The sequence below is a fragment of the Dreissena polymorpha genome, chromosome 9 (assembly GCF_020536995.1).
Source record: "Dreissena polymorpha isolate Duluth1 chromosome 9, UMN_Dpol_1.0, whole genome shotgun sequence".
In the NCBI taxonomy this organism is placed as follows: Eukaryota; Metazoa; Mollusca; class Bivalvia; order Myida; family Dreissenidae; genus Dreissena; species Dreissena polymorpha.
Genome location: NC_068363.1, coordinates 54,690,192 through 54,699,707, shown reverse-complemented (window position 1 = coordinate 54,699,707; position 9,516 = coordinate 54,690,192). Strand labels below are relative to the sequence as shown.

The 9,516-nt window shown below is 33.0% G+C and overlaps 2 long non-coding RNA genes across 2 annotated transcripts; one reads left to right on the top strand and one right to left on the bottom strand.

Moving 5' to 3' along the window:
- The first annotated feature begins 1,670 nt into the window (after positions 1 to 1,670).
- LOC127846791 (uncharacterized) lies at positions 1,671 to 2,959 on the top strand. Its single transcript, XR_008033675.1, has 2 exons — positions 1,671 to 1,915; positions 2,642 to 2,959. It is a non-coding gene; the product is annotated as an uncharacterized LOC127846791 (long non-coding RNA).
- Positions 2,960 to 4,767: 1,808 nt separating this feature from the next.
- LOC127846692 (uncharacterized) lies at positions 4,768 to 6,362 on the bottom strand. The gene is made up of 3 exons (XR_008033615.1): positions 6,141 to 6,362; positions 5,589 to 5,722; positions 4,768 to 5,026 (listed from the first exon to the last, which is right to left on the bottom strand). It is a non-coding gene; the product is annotated as an uncharacterized LOC127846692 (long non-coding RNA).
- Positions 6,363 to 9,516: the final 3,154 nt, after the last annotated feature.

Genomic DNA, 9,516 nt, shown 5'->3' with positions numbered 1-9,516 from the left:
GAACAAACTGATACGTGCATATTTCGTGATGTTTGCATAATAATTGCGGCTTTCATATAGGTTTTCTTCTGCATGGTACATATTTGATATGGGCAGAAAAAGTTTAAGAACAAATTAAAATGTTCACTTTATACATATTTTAAACGAAGTACCATAGGCTGTTGAACATTTTTACCCTATATTCATGATTTAAACAAACGTTAAAGAGGCCACCATACGATGCGCACAACAAGTATTAACTCCTTACCCTGCGGTTTCAGAGAATATGATATTTATATAAGTCCATAAAAATAATATAACCCCTAGGTATACAGTATGTACTAAATATGTATACCGTAGGTACATTAATTATATGATTAACGGTAAATGAATCTTCGTAATCATGCTTTGAATGTTATGTTGTACGAGCGATGTACATTGTGCACGTTATAATATTCTTGGGGCCGTAAATTATGTATCGAGATTAATGTAGTCGTTAACGATTTTACATAAACTCCGTTTCATCAACGAAATCGTAAATGCAACATACATAAAATACGACTACTTAAATATACGTATTTTGTAACCGAAAAAAATAGTGACACAGTCTGAAAAATTGCATGACGTAATTTTCGCGCGTTTTGTCAGCTAAGGCAAACATCGCACAAAAAACATACTCCTATAAATATGAGGTCGATTTACGTCTAATTATTTGGACTAACAAAAACAATGCTAGTTGTAAATCGATTTGGCCGACACTCCCCTTCCGTTACTAAACGCAAAAAGAAGTTATTTTGGATGGAGACGTTTGAAATGTGAGTTGCGAACTTGTTGGTCATGAATGAAGACAGCTGAAATAATTCGCGTTCAGGATAAATCTGAACGCAAATTATTTCAGCCAAGTGTCTGCCAAAGCAAAAATCATCAAAAGATTAAGGCGGCAATTGATATTGACAAGAATGAAGATTATTTTTTTGCTTATTTTTTTTATCCATGAATAAAAATGTGTATTGGTAAGATAAATTGTTTTGTTCTTTCTGTGCAGAAATGTGACTGTGGTGTAGATCAATTTACAGTTTAATAATATAATTTAATAGAGACCAATCGGAATTCAGGCTGACAATAACAAGACATCATGGATTGAAAGTTTGTCATGTCAGCATTTTTGTGTTCAATTATCAAATATTTTATTTCAATAAGGTATTAGATTCACGTGACACAACATGTTTAGTAATTACAAATGTCATATCATTGAGAATGCTATTTGTTTGTCTATTATATAGAGGATATTTGTTGGATTCAGTGGATTATCGTTTTTAATTCACGAGTGATCATAGACAATGATATTTTCACAAGTGGCGCAGCCACGAGTGAAAAGATATATTTTCTATGATCACGAGTGAATAAAAATCAATATTCCACCGAATCCAAAAAAAATTCTTTTTATTTTATGCTTTTTTCGCAGTTTATATACATTGTTAAAGAGTTTTACTTAAGAATGTCGTTGGGATTATGTTGTCATTTTGTCAAATAAATGACGTCATTTCACAGTAAACAATGAAAATTATCGATAATTCTCACTGATAATTTTCATTGTTTGAAACAGTGAAATTATCCGTTTTAATCCACCGATATTTGTCTATAAACCACTGGAAAGCATAAAATAAATATCATTGTCCACAATAATTTATTATAGTGTTGATTAACAAGATGTAAATAATCAACATTGATTTATATTGCTTTCTCTGCAAAACTGTGTTACATGTAAAGATCACAAATGCAGTTTTCATTTCTTTGTTTTTCCAGAAAACAAAATGTTATTACTGGCTGAAGGACCAAAATTGAATGGACAGAGAAGACGGTTGTCAAAACTCAAACAGAAGTTGTGTCACTCAGCTACATTAAAACATAAAACTGAAGGCAGAAGCAACAAATAGTTTGTTTTTTTTCTTCTATAGAATATAGTTAAGCTGACTGCTAATTATTTCCTACAATGAAAATGTAACAATTAATGTTTTCAATTTAAAGCTGGGCTGTTTTCGGAGAAAACCCAAGGTATTGTCATAGCCAGCGTGTCGTGTCGTCCGCGTCATGCTCAAACCTTAACATTTTGTCAATGTATTGAACTTTAGCCATAAAATCAAAGTGCTTCCACCTATAACTTTGAAACTTCATATGCAGCTCCACCTTGACGAGTTCTACACGCCTCACCCATATTTGGGTCACTAGGTCAAAGGTGAAGGTCCCTGTGACCTTAAAATAATTCTGACAAGCTTTTATTCGTTAAAAAATGCACCCGTAGCCGAGCGTTCACACCTGTTATGCGGTGCTTTTGTTTTTCATTGTACTCTGTTTTATGGGGATGAAGTATTGCTGCATTTTTTCATTTAACTTTATTACCGGTAACCTATTTACCAGAGTATGAACTTGTGTGTAAAGGTATTTTTTATTTAATTCTTTCGACATCAATGTACTTAAAAAAGAAATTGGAATGTAGAGCATTAGTGTCACACACAAATGTTGAGTTTAAGTTCAGAAAGCTAGGTTAATTTTGCAATACAAAAACCAACTTTCAGAAACAAAACCAGGTCATGTAGGCATGTTGTGTATTTAATATTTAGTTCTGTTAAATGTATAAACTAGTAAACTTATCTGCTGGCAGCAACATGTGAAGAATGAAGCAACAGCGTAATAAAACTCGGGAGGAGATGTTGATGGCGTCAAGGGAAAGATATGCCATTCAGAGGGACATAAGCAATAATCATGAGGAACGGGTTTCTCTTTAAAAAAAATAAATTCTAAATTGCTCAATTGTTTCTGGAACTTTTAATTGATTTTACATGTGATGGTGTTCAGTGAGTCTATGAAACTTATTATTACACATACTATCATGTAAGATATAAATTGTCATATGAATTATAATACCATGCCCAGTTAATATATTGTACTTCCTGATTAATAATAAATATTTGTGAATGTTCTTTGTGTTTTATTCATTGAAAACTAGTGTTATAGCAACTGTTATCAAATATTTTAAACATTATTATCATAAACATTTCATTAAAAATACAAAAAATTGCAAAGGTAAACAACATTTTTTAACGGTAGATGACTAAATAATTGAACAGAGAATCATAAAGGGGTAAAGTTTAGTAAAAACATTCGGAAACAATCTAATATACTGGAAAACTTCTATTTTTTTATGACAATAATATCCATATTTATAGACAGCACACTTATTAAAGTACCGATACATATACAAGCCCACTTTTTATGCCCCCCTTCAAAGAAGAGGGGGTATATTGTTTTGCTTGGTCAGTCTGTCCACCAGATGGTTTCCGGATGATAGATAACTCAAGAAAGCTTAAACCTAGGATTATGAAACTTCATAGGTAGATTAATCATGACTGGCAGATGACCCCTATAGATTGTCAGGTCACTAGGTCAAAGGTCAAGGTCACAGTGAGTCGAAACAGTAAAATGATTTCCAGATGATGAATTAAGAATGCTTACGCCTAGGATCATGAAACTTCATAGGTACATTGATCATGACTTGCAGATGACCCCTATTGATTTTCAGGTCACTAGGTCAAATGTCAAGGTCACGGTGACTCAAAATAGTAAAATGGTTTCCGGATGGTAACTCAAAAATGCTAACAGCTAGGATTATGAAACTTCATAGGTACATTGATCATGTCTGGCAGATGACTCCTATTGCTTTTCAGGTCACTAGGTCAAAGGTCAAGTTCACAGTGACAAAAAACGTATTCACACAATGACTGCCACTACAACTGACAGCCCAAAAGGGGGGCATGCATGTTTTACTAACAGCCCTTGTTTTAATGTGGCTTTGAGAATGTTCATTACAGAGAACACCTTTTAGAGCAAAAGTCAGTGGGTAAAATATCACTTGAATAATTGTTAATGGGGAAAAGTACCTTGAGTATATGATCTTTTCTGGAGCTCATATAACTGTTCAATATTCAAGGGACCTTTTCCAGTTTTGGTAAATTGACTAAATTAAAAAAAATAAGTTTAAGATTCGCAAACTTTTGTTGTAGTTCTGATATTTGTGAGGAAACAGTAATACTGAACATTTACCATGCTCTAAAATATCCATTATATGCATCTTTTGACGATTTAAAAACTTGAAAATTTTAAAGCGTTGCAACTATCTGCTGCAACACTCGACGATTGAATAATTTGTAGAGTTCTGTTGTTGTCGTTATATTTTGTGACACGATGAGGATTGCTTATATAAAGTGTAAACCACATCAATCATTGTATCAACATGGACGGACAAGTGGTCTTAGTGTGAGGTTTTTACTTCAGGGGTCAGTGGTTTGAGCCCTGTAGGAGTTACTTTTTATCTTTCTTTAATTGTATTCTTTTTTTACTGGAGCTTTTTAGATCCAGTGTTTACATGTATCAATATAAAAGCGTTTAATGAAAAACTTAAATATCTGCCAAAATTTAGGAAAAGTTCCCTTTAAAATAAATATTAAATCAAGCACTTGGTACTACCTAACACATAACTTTTTTTATTGGTCCTCAGAACATTGGCATTTTTTTCTTTCACAAACCTATAACCTTAAATAGTAATAATTATAAGTAAATATTAGACAAATTATGCATACACAATTATAAAACATGCAAACATCAGCTGTTGTAACTATTGTGTCTAGACGACCAGGAATACCAATCCTTCCAAATCAGCAATGACACTACTTTACGCCATTTGGCTGAGTAGTGTAGCTCTGCCTATTCAGAGAAGACTCAAGCCATCTATCACTTTATAACATTTATAACTATAAATTTTTAACATATTTTATGAAACAGTTTGATCAGCTGCTGCCTCTTATCACATGCTGCTCGATGTACTGGTGTGTTGCTCATAACTTCCGGTTCCATCACGTTTCCAACCAATTCCTCTATCAGTGTAACGTTTGAATCCAGACACAGGTTATGCAGGGGCATGTACACAGTTGATATTTCACAGCACTTATTGGACTTGAAAGGCCAACATCCACCAGTGGCATGCAGATATCTAAACAAATATCAAAAGTATTTCTTTAACATAGACATTTGTCTAAGTGACTAAATTGTCCTGATACCATTGACATTAATTTAATTTTAATATAAATTATGTATAATATATAGCCTACAAAACACTTTATTTGTGCCTGTATTCACTATTAATGCACAATATCATTTTAATGCACTAGTAAACAATATTTCATACATAGAGTCTGAGGATAAGCAAAATGAATTAAGATTTAAAATAAAATGAATAAATCATCAGTTTATTTAAACGGACATTTTTTTATGAAACATCATATTCACACATGCAAACAACCCTCAGTTATTATAAAAGTTAATTTACATATAAATTCTAAAATTTGATAATTAAACTTGTACGTTATCAAGCTTTAAAAGTTACGTTTGATTTAAGACACTGTGAGGCACAAGAAAGAGATTGGCACTAATACTTCATTTAAATACTGTGTGGTAAGTTGATCTCGCACTAATAAGACTTATATTTCACAACCTATATAATATGTTACCAATCTCGTGATTTCAACACTCCAAATGCCCTTTCTACTACCCACCCTCTACATAGATGGTCATTGTAGGCCTGTTCCGCAGCATGGGAGGGATGAGGTTAAGGGGTCATCAGGTTAGTCCTTAACGGATACCCACTATCTCCCAGCAAATGACCCTCATCATTGGTGCTCAGATATTGCTGTAAATTGAAATATTTTATTGGGCAGTTGCTTTGTCTTTGATAAAACAGCAGTCCACAGTTAATATTGTTAGATTAAGGTAGGAAAGCATCTCAATAAGTTTCACAAAACTAGCTTAAGTATTATCAAATCACTATATTTTAGTTACCTAGATGAAATAATGTAACTTAAGACAATATTTAAAGATAATACTGATAGCTGCATTGGCTAACACATAAAAGAACAAAAGCTTGATCACACAGTGCTAATGGTGCTTATTGTGGTAGTTAATGATTTTTGCGCATGTACGTAACTAATTATTATTAGATGTCAAAGATGATAAGCATTACGCTTATTTCAACCTTTTATGGTATTTATCTGCTTTTATACCAAATTTAATGATAAGGTAATGAATCATAATACTGTATTTACATTTACCTCATGCTGGCGTCAGCAACAGCCTGCACATTAATGGCATGGAATCCTCAGTAAACATCTCCCTTGGCAATATGCAATATGCCAAAATCTATAAAAAAAAAAGTTATTCATTAACATGAAAGTGCTCATCATTTCATGTTCACATTACCAACACAAAAGGGAGGAACGCAGAAAAGGAGTAAATAAATAAAAAAAGCCCCATCAATATGCACGAAAAAAATTTTTGGATGGGGGGTGCATATTTATAGCACTGCAGAATAGAATTTGACAAACAAATAAATTGTAATCAAATGAAAACAATATAGAAATAATTAAGGTAATTGTTCTGCAATTATTAAAGACATAAGGTACAATCTACTTTACTCACGCTCAATTGGTTATTCACAGCTTGGGTACTACTTACATATACCCCTGGTATCATTAAGCATACTTGCATGTACCTCGGGTATGGTTAATATACTTAAACGTACCCGGTCCTTATTAGGCTGTACCCGAGTTGTATTCCTGCCAAAAATTCGATGTGGTACAGTGCACTACAGATAAATGTAAAGCCATATTGTTTATCTAAATTAAACTTACCTTTTGAAAAAACTGCATCAATATGCTTTTTGAGTATAAATTTCGATGATAAAAGACTATTTGAGAGAAAAAAATGACATTAATGTGAACATAATTAAAAAAAATTAAGCCTACAACAACCCAGTTAGCATTAAATTTTCGGATATGTTAAAGTATATTAACTGTAACAGGGTTAGCTCTACATGTAAGTATATTTAAAGAGTACCCGGGGTACAGGTAAGTAGTATCCGAGCTGGCAATGACCAATCGAACAACATTGTAATCAAATGAGAACAATATAGAAACAATTAAGGTGATTTTTCTACAATTATTAAATACATAAGGTACCATTACTCAGCATCTACTTAACTCACCAATACAATAAACTTGTTTAAAAATAGCAAACACAAACAATATCATGATGTCATATTCATTTTCATGATCACGATGTTATAATCAACAATTTCGAGGTAAAGTATTGTTCAATCATAACATTTAGAAGTAGAACAACTACAAGTTCAACATTAGCGGGTGGGGTAAATCAGTCTGCACAATGATATTTTTGACACTTTCAGATGTAAATATGGGGGATATCGGTACTCTGTGGGCGATTGTAGAATTACAGAAATCCCCGCTACAAGTCCATATTTTTCAAAAGAAGTGAGATATTGTTGTTAAGTTTTTGTCTGTACCTCTTCTTTCTAATATCAAAAAGCCACCCAGATGATTTTTTGACACTTGAAGAGCTTTACAGCGGGGATTTCTGTTCCTGATCGTGCTTGTGAAAACATGCACTATGGATTCATACTCGGAATCCCAATAATTATGTATATATTTTAGTTTTTTACTACCAAAAATGAATAATAACAATTTTTCATCAGTGAATTGATTGTTTTTTGCAATATTCTATCTTAATATCCGCAGTATTTTGAAAAATAATAAATATTATTGGGGATTTCTGGGGATTTCGGGGGATTTCGGGCTCGGAATCCCAATAATTATGTATATATTTTAGTCTTTCACTACCAAAAATGGATAAAAACAATTTTTCATCAGTGAATTGATTGTATTTTGCAATATTCTATCTTAATATCCGCAGTATTTTGATAATTAATAAATAGTATTGGGGATTTCTGGGGATTTCGGGCTCGGAATCCCAATAATTATATATATATTTTAGATTTTCAGTACCAAACATGGATAATAACAATTTTTCATCAGTGAATTGATTGTATTTTGCAATATTCTACTTTAATATCCGCATTATTTTGATAAATCAGGGGTGGCGAAATCAAATGTCCGAGTTGCCCGAGTCGTACATTTGCTTGTCCGGGCAACTGATTTTTTTCAATTACGTTGTCCGTGGACAACCAGTCGGGTTGAGAAATACAAAAAAATAGATTGTATTAAAGCCGTTATTAAGTTTTACAAAACCGGATGTTGACACCCGATAACATTGTCAGTGCTATTTGCGGAGCAATCAAGCTAAAATATGGGCACTTTCCTGCACAGTGGTCTCGCTTATTCTATAAGCATGATAAGAGAACAGGAGGCTAGCATGCCGCATTTTCAACATTCGGCCCGTCTGTTTAATAGGCAGTGTACAGACAGGTTTGCTCGTTCATTCCGTACCTAAATGTTGAACGTTAGTCTTAAATTTTAAAATGCATTATTAATACCAAAGGGGAGGTATAAAACCCGGAAATGTCCGGAAAACCCAGAGTGTGTCACATCGCTCCTACCTAACTAAATTCCTAGACTCACAAACGTCGGGACGTTGGGACGTGAAAAGCCGAAAGCCGAGTTGGATTACGTACAGTTCCGTTGATTGGGTGAAGTGTTCCGTTTGAATCAACTACAATTTATATTTAAGTTGAACAAAGACGGTAAAATAGTCATTATGTATAAAAAACATATATATAATATATAATTTGAACATTACATTTCCTGGCTTATTTCATCTGCAAAAATGAAAATTATATATTGGAATACTGTTTTAAAACACCGCTGTGGTTTTAACCGAGTTGAATGGTAGAACTCACTACATACAATTACGACTGACTTATAACATCATGACGTATTTTCAGGTGAGCTTATGAAGCAATATTATACATTTAAAGCAAAATCAAACTACTTCCTGAAGTACAGCTTACTCGCGTGTGCTTGATTGGTTTTCCAATTTTATAATTCAAACCCGAAACTAAAAAAGACAGGAAGAAAATTCATTCAAATTCAACTGACATGGATGTAAAGACCGGAATATTATGTTGAGATAAAACACCAAATAACACGTAAACAGGAAAAAATAGTTTTCCCTGACAAAGAAGAAAACTTGAACAATTGATCATATGATACGACATAATTGGACAGGAAAAAAATTCATTCAAATCCAACTGACATGGATGTAAAGACCGGAAGATTATGTTGAGATAAAACACCTAATAACACGGAAACAGGAAAAAAATAGTTTTCCCTCACAAAGAAGATAACTTGAACAATTGATCATATGATACGACACAATTGGACGCGTTTGGTCAATCCGAAAGCAATGGCGTAAATATTGAGCGGAGATATTTGGTAAACAAAATAATTATGTCAGCAATATATTTCGGCGTTTTACTCACACTATCCCGCTTTTAAATCCGGTTGTGTACGCAAATATAAACACGTGTAATGTTTCAAGACACTTCATTTTATACTTTGTTAATCAGTGCTTGCTAGTCTTCCTAATGCTTCATTTCTTATCAATGGCGTTGATACCATTTTAAAAATACTGTAGTACGTGTTAACCATGTAACCAACAACCCAATACGTTATA